The sequence below is a fragment of the Callorhinchus milii genome, unplaced genomic scaffold (assembly GCF_018977255.1).
Source record: "Callorhinchus milii isolate IMCB2004 unplaced genomic scaffold, IMCB_Cmil_1.0 Scaffold10, whole genome shotgun sequence".
Taxonomy (NCBI): Eukaryota; Metazoa; Chordata; class Chondrichthyes; order Chimaeriformes; family Callorhinchidae; genus Callorhinchus; species Callorhinchus milii.
The window spans coordinates 19,117,798-19,128,421 of record NW_024704751.1 but is presented as its reverse complement, the minus strand read 5'-3'; the positions used below and the strand labels follow the sequence as shown (position 1 = coordinate 19,128,421).

The 10,624-nt window shown below is 43.3% G+C and overlaps 1 protein-coding gene across 1 annotated transcript in view; it reads left to right on the top strand.

Annotated features, from left to right (window-relative positions):
* The first annotated feature begins 2,553 nt into the window (after window positions 1–2,553).
* rims3 (regulating synaptic membrane exocytosis 3) overlaps window positions 2,554–10,624 on the top strand; it is an 82,234-nt gene continuing 74,163 nt past the window's right edge. Inside the window, exons 1-2 of the mRNA XM_042338725.1 lie at window positions 2,554–2,820; window positions 8,123–8,229. The gene's annotated coding sequence lies outside the window, so the exon portion shown is untranslated. The remainder of the gene's footprint in view (window positions 2,821–8,122; window positions 8,230–10,624) is intronic.

Below are 10,624 nucleotides of genomic sequence, written 5' to 3'. Positions count from 1 at the left end.
ATCCCCAACTTCTCTCTCCAGGAGTCAGTCAGCCTCTCAGTCTGACTACTCCTGGATTTCACACAGCAGCTATCGGGAAATGTTTAGAGTATCCATAAACTTTGGAGGCTTTGAAATCTGCTTCGCTCAAATCAAAGACCTTTTTTACAATATGATTCTAATATTTTGCTACTGTCATCAGCTTGTGCAAGCTTGTATAATATTGCTGGAACTTGTGAGCTTCAGTTAAAAAAAAACACAACAATACAAATGTCTGAGTGGTGAATTCTGGCTATGGAACGCTTGAAACTTTCAATTGTAAATCCTTAAAACTTGACTGTTGTCGAGACTACAGTCAGTGTGCTACCTTGTAAATTTATGATTTGCAACAAAAGTTCTCACCATTTTCAATAACTAACTATACAGAGCTCATCATTAGATCCTGAAATTTGCATTACTAGATAGATACGAACTGGAAAGGTGAACACCAGTGTTAGGGCTACAAGCAACAATTCAACAAGTTAGGACCCTTCAGGCTTCCAAGGAGAAGCCCCAGCGGGGACCTTATTTGTTGCTTTATAATAATAATAATCTTTGCATTTGATATAGCGCCTTATTACTTCTTTGAGAATTCTCAAAGCGCTTCACAGAATATACTGTAAAGTGAATTAACTGTATATTTTGTGGCCGAAACGTGGCAGTCGATCGCACACGGCAGCGTCCCACAAACAGTTATGGATTGAGTGACCAATTGATTGATTGATTGATTGATTTATTGAAAGGATTATTTCCCCTGGAGAAGCGATCCACCAATTGACTAACGACGGGAAGAGACAGCAAAGCTTCTTGATCACTAGGCAGTTAGAATAATAGATGGTTTTGGCTTGGCTTAGCAGTGCTGGGCCCAACCCCAGTAAAACGCAAGTGACCCTCGCTGTCTTGGCTCAGGCTTGAGGAAGCTTGTGTGATGTAACCCGTGCAATGTATCCAGGTGTGAACAACCGCCTTCCTCACAGGTGGGGCGGGGTATTTACAAACGTCTGACAATGGAGAATTTAATTCTGTTTTACACCAATTGAGTAAAACAATTGTCACATCACAGCACAGTGCAAGATAGTACAATAGTACAATTAACGAGCTTGTTGGAACTCACTCAGTGTGTGGGAGCAACAGAGTTTCTCCTGATTTGGAAAGCAAACGTGTGTTTTGTGAATTAATGTAAATTGTGGAGGAGGATTACGCCTGCCTAGTCTGTCTCAGATCAGCTGGTCTTCATTCAAGAGTTTATTAATGGGGGAACCACATTGAGAGAAACACACCGCAGGCTCATCAGGGGTCCAATCCAGCCAGGCCGATGAGAAGAATGCTCTCTCACTACCAGGCATAAGGATCCACATCAATAAATAATAATAATAATCATTACATTTGATACAGAACCTTTCATGTTGGAAGGACGGCTTAAAGCGCATCACGAGATTTACCTTACCTCCAAGGGATGAGAGTGCTACCGCTGAGCCAGGTTAGAGTATCTCAATGCAGCTCCCATTGGGAGAGCAATTCATTCCTGAGTAATGCTGAGAGCCCACGGACACAGATAATTATCGATAATTTAGCAACAAACGTGTGAAAATTCTGCCTTTTTTCCACTGATAAATGTTTATGGTGCCAACTCTATACGCTGAGCTCCAGGACATCGACGGGTGAACATTGGAGGCACTAAGTGGGGCCCAAATACTACCCCTTCACCCCCATCCAAGAGGAAGGAGAGCTGTAGGCCTGAAGCACTGAATGGCTGCGGGAGGAGAGGAGATGGGATGCGCTTTCCTCATTCTTTCCCAATCAAATCATTGACTCTCTAGTGGTGAAGACAGCAACTCAGCTAAGAGAGACATTGGGATAACGTTTGCAGAGTTTCTAAACTCTTGATGGCGTTAACACTACAAGCTTCAGTGAAGGCCACATACCCGGTTGCCAGTTGTCCACATCTGGCTGTGATGTTGGGAATGACAGGTACAACAACAACAACAACAATTTTCATTTACACAGCACCCCTCAACCAGGGTAGCGTCCCAGAGCGCTTGACAGTGGCGGAACACTACTCCGAGCCGTGGGAAGTACACGTGAGACATCCCGGGTTTTAATGAAGTCGGATGAAACTCACAGCTTGAGGGAGAGATCGGATCCAACTAACATACAAGATCAGCAAGAGACACAGACACACCGAGACCCATTATCTGCAAGTTTTTCATAATCTGCAATTGGTCAGGTCCTAATTAGTGCAGATATCGGGCTCTCTGCTGTATTTTTAAGCTGATGATGTGAAATGCTCTCATTTGGCAGCATCGGTGGCTATTGGCAGCATAGCAACCAGCAACGCATGCAAGTGTCAATGCTTCAAGGCTTATTAGTATTCATGAAGTACCGCAGCTCCAAGCTGCTGGGTATCTGATACACCAGGAGAGGGAGAGGCAGAGAGAAAAGCAAACCCAGACTCCGTGGTCTGGGCGTGAGAGGGAAGATAATTAAAATAAACCAGGGAGAGATGAGAATTTAAAGAGAGTCTCCTCTTGGCCAGTGAGCTGGTGTGATTTTGTGTGTGTGCGTGTGTGTGTGTGTGTGTTGCAGTTCTGTGTGCCAGGAATGGCCACTTGAAGCTGTGTACTGTTGAACAGTGCTGCCTGCATCGTTCACTCCGCTGTTCTGGATTTGGGATGGGAGCAAAGTGAGATTTAGATCTTTGGATCAGCTCTTCATTTGTGAATCAACAGGAGGTGTACCTGTGAGCATCTGAGGCCATTACCTCAGTCACTTCATCACAGTCCATTCATCCATAGCAACAGAGTGAGTACCAGTGTCTCCACTGACTGTACATACATTTGTGTGAGTGTGTGTGTGTGCGCGGAAGAAAGTATGTGGTTGTGAGAGAGATGAGAAATTTGTGAGAGAGTGAGAAAGTGTATGTGTACGCTTGCATGTGTCTGTGTGGTGAGAGATTATGTGCGAAAAAAGATTACAAGTGTGTGAGAGAGAAATTGTGTGCCAGAGAGAGAGAGAAAATTATGTATGTTTGTGTCCAGAGTGTGTGACTGTGTGCGTGAGAGAGGTTGTATGTGTGAGAAACATTGTGGTGTCTGCTGGTGTGAGAGAGTGAGATTGTGTGTGTATGTGTGTGTATGTGAGACAGAGAGCAAAACATGCTTTACGTGTACGTGTGTGAGAGACAGGAAAGGAATGTATGTAGGATAGAGGCAAATGTGTGTGGGGGAAGGGGCAAATTGTGTTTGGGAGGGGCAGGCACTGTGTTGGAAGGGCAGAGTGTATAATTTGGTCACTCAATCCACGACTGTTTGTGACACACTACTGTGCGCTATTGGCTGCCACTTTTCACCCACAAAGTACACAGTCATTCCACTTTACAGTATATTCTGTGAAGCGCTTTGAGACGTCTCAACCACGTGATAAGGCGCTGTATCAAATGCAAGGTTTATTGTTATTTTTATTATTATGTGTGTTGGGATGGAGGGGAGAGGGCAGATTGCATGTGAGAAAGACCGTTGTGCGTTGAATATTTGATCCTATAGACTAGAGTCTAAAGTAATGTGATATGTCAGAAATTAGACTCTGTATCATTTTTAAAACGGTTTAGAACAATCGCAGCTGCGCTCAAATCGACTGAATTCGATTGTGTTTATTTGAGTGCTGGAGGAACGAGAAAGGAAGCTGATAGCTGAACATTGTTGTGAGTGGGGTGGGTTGGGGGGGAGTGGGGGAGAGGTGGGGGGGGTTTGGTCAGTGGCGGCTTCTAGTAGCATTCGGTCCTAACTTCAGTCACAACTGTCGCCGCGACAGTCCCATTAGCGTCTGCCCACAGTGACTGCCATTGAGTCGCTCTGGGACGCTACCCTGTGTGAGGGACGCTATAGAAATGCAAGTTGTTGTTGTCGTTGTTGTTGTTGAGCCAGGTCAGCGACAGCACGGGTTAGACACAAAGCAAAACACTGTCCATCCAGCACACCCAGGTCAGGCGCAGCACACGCCAGACAGATGCTAAAATGAGACTACCCCAACAGCGTGTCTCAGCCAAAATTTTGGAAAGCTCCCTCCCCTTTACACCAATGTGACAGTATCCATTCCCCACACTGGCTGTCCTGTGGCATCTCAGAGTGAGATGGCTAATTGAGTTCATGCTGTGAGCACACACCCAGGAACTGGGTCATGTTTTCCCAAAACTCATTTTGCTTTAGTACTTGAGACTCCCTTCCCTCTTTGAATAGTGCCACAGCTTTTTAATGTCCACCTGAGCAGGCAGACCGAGCCTCGGTTTAATGTCTCATCCGAAGGACACTATTTTGAGTGCGCTTTAGTCCCTGGTCTCAGTTTGAGGGAGAGCGATCACATTCAGTGTTCCCTGTTGTATTGTGTTAGAGTGGTGTTGGAGTGGAGCTCTATATTGGTTAGAGCACTCGCCTTGCTAGCGAGAGGACCCAGGTTTGATTCAGGAAGTTTCCTTACTCCACACGCCTCTGTTTACCTCTGTTTACAAGTGTTCTGGGATGCTTGCCACCCCACATGAACCGTACTTTATAAATGCAAGTTGTTGTTGCTGTACCTTGCAGTAAGTAGGAACCTGGCTGGTAGTCGATTGGTGGATCGTTCTTCTGGGGGTTTATCATATCCCATCAAATATAATAATAATTTGGTCATTTTCAATCCATGACTGTTTGTGGGACGCTGCTGTGTACAATTGGCTGCTGCGTTTCGCCCACAAAATATACAGTCAATTCACTTTACAATATATTCTGTGAAGCGCTTTGAGCCATCACAAAGACGTGATAAGGCCCTACATCAAATGCAATTATGATTATTATTATTGTGTTGATTGGTGAGCATGGACCAGAGTATGGAACATAGTTGTTTGTGATGTCCTCTGTGTCTAGACCATGCTGACCTGGTAGAGCTGGAAGATAGTTCTTGCACCAAGATCCTGTAAGAGTGGAGATCATCACAAAAACAAATTGGACTGGAACAAGCCAAGTGTGGATGGGCTCGAAGGCAAACACAGCAGGCTCTACATTTTTTTTCTGTGGCAGCCAGGTGTAGTGGGACCATCAAGGGCATTTCAAATCATATTCTGTGAGGGGGTGAGTGAGGAACGGAAGATATGCAGGTTCTCATTTGAAATCATTTACTTTCACACTTACAGATTGCTATCCATGGAGGTGCCGAAATTCTGACTCAGCACAGAGAATAACCTTCGTTAATTATCGTGCATCTGTTGTATCCATGCAATGTCCATGAGACAAATTTTGCACTCGTGTCTCCATTAACTACCTGATCACTGCATAGAAACCGATAAACCACAGTATGTTTATAATGATAATAATAATCGTTGCATTTGATATAGCACCTCATCATGTCATTGAGACGTCTCAATGCGCTTCACAGGATATATTGTTGAGTGGATTGACTGTATTTTGTGGGTGAAGCGCGGCAGTCAATTGCAAACAGCAGTGTCCCACAAACAGCCATGGAGTGATTGACCAATATGAGGCACAAGTAAAAGTATTCACAGCCAAGGCTTGGAAGAAATAATTCTGGTTGTAAATGATCTATTTAACCGAATAATTCTTTGCGTAAAATTATCTCCCACAAAATGAAAGTGAAATCCCTTAACCTTAACAGTTAGGAATGATATGATTTAGCAGTGGTTGAAACCCTCTCCCAGAGTCCAGGCCATTTCTGTTAATTGCTGTGAATTTCATTTTATCTCTTTGAATGGATTTGCCAGTTGTGTTCCTATCACAAGCATTTCGGGGGCATTGACGGAAATTGAGCTGAATGTTATCAGAAGACCATCTTCTTAAAACATGGGCATAGGGTTTGTGTTAGTTAAAAGGTTAAATGACGTCAGTAAAAGGAGCGAGACGTAAATCAGTATCCGTCCAGAAAAACCTCACGTCCATTTCATGGGAAACTTTTAGATTTCCATTAACTGCATATGAAGCTAGTTCTTTGCAACATTGACTCCATATGAAATTTGCTGTATAATAATAATAATAATCTTTGGATTTGATATAGCACTTCTCACATCTTCGAGACGTCTCAAAGCGCTTCACAGAATATACTGTAAAGTGAATTGACTGTATATTTGTGGGTGAAACGCGGCAGCCAATTGCACACAGCAGTTGTGGATTGAGGGACCAAATTATTATTGTTTTTTTCTTGAGGGATTATTATCAGGCGTGTGGAGTAAGGAAACTTGCCTAAGGTTTTGCCCTGCCGGGAATCAAACCCAGGTTTCTCGCTTGTGAGGCGAGTGCTCTAACCACTGTGGTACAGGACTCCATAAGTGCAAGTTGTTATTACAGAGAAGTATTACACAGACCCAAGCCTTACACATCCATTGCAATTCTTAAGAATCAAATGTTTACAGTATTGGAGGAGCTCAATGGCCTATCCTAATTATGCTGTTTCCAGCTCCCCCACAGGATCTGTCTACTCCAATTCCATTGCCTTACTCTTTCCCCAACATATGTGGAGTCCTGTAGCTCAGTGGTTAGAGCACTCACTTTGCAACTGAGAGACCTGAGTTCAATTCCAGGCAGAGGGCGAAACCTTGGGCAAGTTTCCTTACTCCACACAGAGCCTAATAATAATCCCTCCAAAACAAAAAACAATAATAAATTGGTCATTTTCAATCCACGACTGTTTGTGGGACATTGCTGTGCGCAATTGGCTGCCGCGTTCGCCCACAAATATACAGTCAATTCACTTTACAGTATATTCTGTGAAGTGGTTTGGGACGTCTAGAAGACATGAAAAGCGCTATATCAAATGCAAGGATTATTATTACTATTATATCTGTGCTGGTGCTTGGGAGTTTCTCTCGAGATCCTGGCCAACAGCTCTCCTGATAAATTGATTCATCACCTCATAGCTATTTGCGGGACCCTGCTGGCACAAATACTTTGTATGTTCGCCTACGAATGGAGTCACTACTCTTGAGAATAATTGTACTTTGAGATGATACTACTGCACCATAGAAACCCACAGTTCAGAAGAAGACCAATTGGCCCATCATGTCTGTGACAGCTGCCTCAATAGCAATCCTTTCAGTCCCATTTGCCTGCTCTTTCCCCATTCCCTGTAACAGGCTTGTCTTATTATCTTGTCTCCTTGAAAGCCAATATGGATTGTGCCTCAGGGCATTCCATATCCTAGCTACTCTGTACGTGAATTTTTTTTTCCAAACTTCTATGTAAATCCAAGTTCCTTGCCTCTTTCTGTGCTACAAATATTGTATAAGATTAAGTACTAGTGGATGATATTAAGTCTGCATTTTAACTCCCTCTGGCATGTTGGAAGGGGTGTAAGGAGCTCCACAATTTTGAATTCGTATGAAAAAATAAGTGACTTGATTTCTACAACCTGAAGATTTGGGGAGGAGAAAGCAGAGCGGTGTATTTGGAGACAAACAAGTTTGGGAGAAACAAGAGAGGAAAGCTCGGGGAAAATGTGTATGATACCTATGGGAATTCTGCTCTGACACAAACTACTTCCAGTGGGAGATCCTACAGGCCATTGTGAAGCACCTTTGGTGCAAAAGGAGTTGCTGTTTGTAAAGTCCTTTGGATGAGAAGTTAAACTGTCTGTGCTTGTTCAGGTGGACGTTAAAGATCGCATGGCACTATACAAAAAGAGAAGGAGTTTCTCTCTCCCAGTATCCTGTCCAATAATCTCCCAAATAAAATCGGTCGCTCACTCCGTAGCTGATTGTGGGACACTGCCGTGTGCAATTGGCTGCCGCATTTCTCCCACAAAATACACAGTCACTTCAATTTACAATAAATCCTGCAAAGCACTTAAGGCGTCTCAATGTTGTTGTCAAATGCAAGGATTATATTATATTAAAGTGCCATTGTTATTTTGCCAGATCTATTTGCAAATATTTCATATTACAACCCAATAACACCTTTGGTAATGTTCCCATATGAGTGCAGTACGTCTGAACAACACTAGATTTGTCGATGCCCAGCACTGCTTGGCTACAAAGAAGAATTAATACACCATATTAATAATTTAGAAACCATTCACTGCACCTCACTACTGTGTACAATAACCTTACTCTTTTATGTTTCCCCAGATCTCTTGAAGGAACTCAGTAAAAGGCCAGAATCCAATCGAGGAGTCCAGGGAGTTTATCTACGAAATAGCGGATCCCAGGCCAACACATCTTTGTTGTCATTTCAGGTAGTTATATGTCTATACAAGTATATTTGTTGTTGCTTAGTTATTGCTAAAGTGAGCTATTCATGTGTTTTAATACTTGCATCTAATTGACTGTATAAGATTCCAGATTCAGAACGGAGCTTTTTTCCCTCATTTTGAGTGTTGCTTTTGATGTTTTTATGCTGTATTGGGAAAATGAAAATCAAGATTTTTTTAATATAAAAAACCTTACAAATTAGACCCCAACAACTTTAACTACTAATGTTTCTACTGCAGTATTAATGAATCTCCAGCAACTGTATTAATTCCTTTTCAGGAACGATACCTCCCAAATATCTTTATCTGTAGCTTTCAGCACAACCCCTTGTGTATCTCTCAACAGTGTCTATTTCTCCAGTTCAATATGATTGAGGTGAGGAGAAACGGTTCACCTAGATGGTTGTTAGTTTGTGGAATGCCTTACTGTAAATTGCTGGTGAAGCTGAGTCCATAACAGCACTTAAAAGGGAATTGGATCAATAGTTCAGGAAAATAATGTTCAAGAGGCGAAAGGGCAGGGGAATGGAATGAAAGTCGATATTTCTAGCAAGGGAGCTTCCACCTGCATGGAGATGATAGGGGGAATGGGATTAGAGTGGATGGCACCAACAGGGGAACTACAAATAGCACAGATGCAGAGGACTGAATAGATATCAACTGTTTGCAGCTATATGTGCTCTAGCTGTGGCTCTGCAGTATTTATACCAATGAAGCATGTTCCCTAGCAGTACTGAGAATAATAATCCTTGCATTTGATATAGAGCCTTGTTACATTGTCGAGACGTCCCAAAGCGCTTCACAGGATATATTGTAAAGTGCTTTTGACACTGTGTTCTGTGGGCAAAACGTGGCAGCCAGTTTGTGCACAGCAGTGTCCCTCCCACAAGCAGCTGTGGGCAACCCAGGTGGCTACTAGTTAGGGATGGGGGTTTGGATTTAATTCATGGCTGCAGTTCATGATGGTGACATCGCTGGGGTTTTCAAAGAACGTTGCTGCTGGTTGGATCACCATTTGCAAATTTGGAGCCCATTTCCGGAATCACCTGAGGAAAGTGTACAGGATTGTCACAGTCAACAACAACAACATGGGGGGCTATATAAATGCAGGGTATATAGCGTATATGCTATATAAATGCGAGATCAGTGGGGTAGCAACCCGGAGAGCTTCACAGTGTGACGAGCCAAGGGGGGCGGGTGGGGTGGTGACCGTAAGCACGATCAATAAAGGTCTTTAGGCGGGACTTAAAGGTGGATATTACACAAATGATGCAATGGAAAGAAATGCTCCAAAGCCTGGTGGTGAGGCTGGGTCAAGACCTCGTGGCTCAGGGCAGGTGGCGGATGAAGTAATCCCTGAGGAGGCTTTTGTTTACTTAGCCGGGGTCTGACACACGCTGAAACCCATCAGGAAGTTGAAGGTACAGAGCTTGATCAGAAGATGGTCCCCTCTCTATACACTAATCATGGTGGATTCCAAGCCCTGGATCCATGAGCCTATGTTCACAAGCTCACATTCCAGGTAACGCCATCCAGCAGTTGCTATGACAAGGCTCAGAGGTTCCTTGTCAGCTATTTGACAGACATCTGCCTTCAGGGTGGTAGCAAAACCTTTATAGGACAGTTTGTGACGTGCCAGCCACCTTGATGTTCTAAAGGTCCAAGCCCTATGCTGAGAGGAGGCTGAGGAGGATGATGGCCATTCATCAGGAAGACCTGTCCGACAGACACCGATCAATAACATCATTAACTCTTGAGAGCAATGTCTATGTCAGCTCTATGCACGGCAGAGCCTTGGGAAATGGAAAGGCCGCACATAATATATAATAAGATCCTTGCATTTGATACAGCACCTTGTCATGTTGTCAATGTCTCAAAACACTTCACAGTAGTTACTGTAAAGTGTGTTGACTGTGTGTTTGTGGCAGTCATGTTTGCACACAGCAGTGTCCCACAAACAGCCGTGAAGTGAGTGAACAATTTTACAGATAGTGGTAAGCTACTGTTGCCATATCAGTTACCCTGTAAGCTTACTGAACATTTTTGCCATTGGTTATGGAAGAAAAGCCTCAGGAAAACAGTCATGTGATGAAAATTTGCATAATCAGTATATGATACAATTTATTTATATATATATAATCAACCCCTTTAGATGGTTCCTACCGTGCTCTGCTGTGGTTTGTGTCTCCTTTTCCTCCCATTATCATCTCCAGAGCAGGAGTGTGCCAACCCCTTGCTGTGGGCATAGACAGACTCAGGGGGTCGTACTGGATTATAATAATAATGATCCTTGCATTTGATTTAGCGTCTTATCACATCTTCGAGTTGTCTCAAAGCGCTTCACAGAATATACTGTAAAGTGAATTGACTGTATATTTGT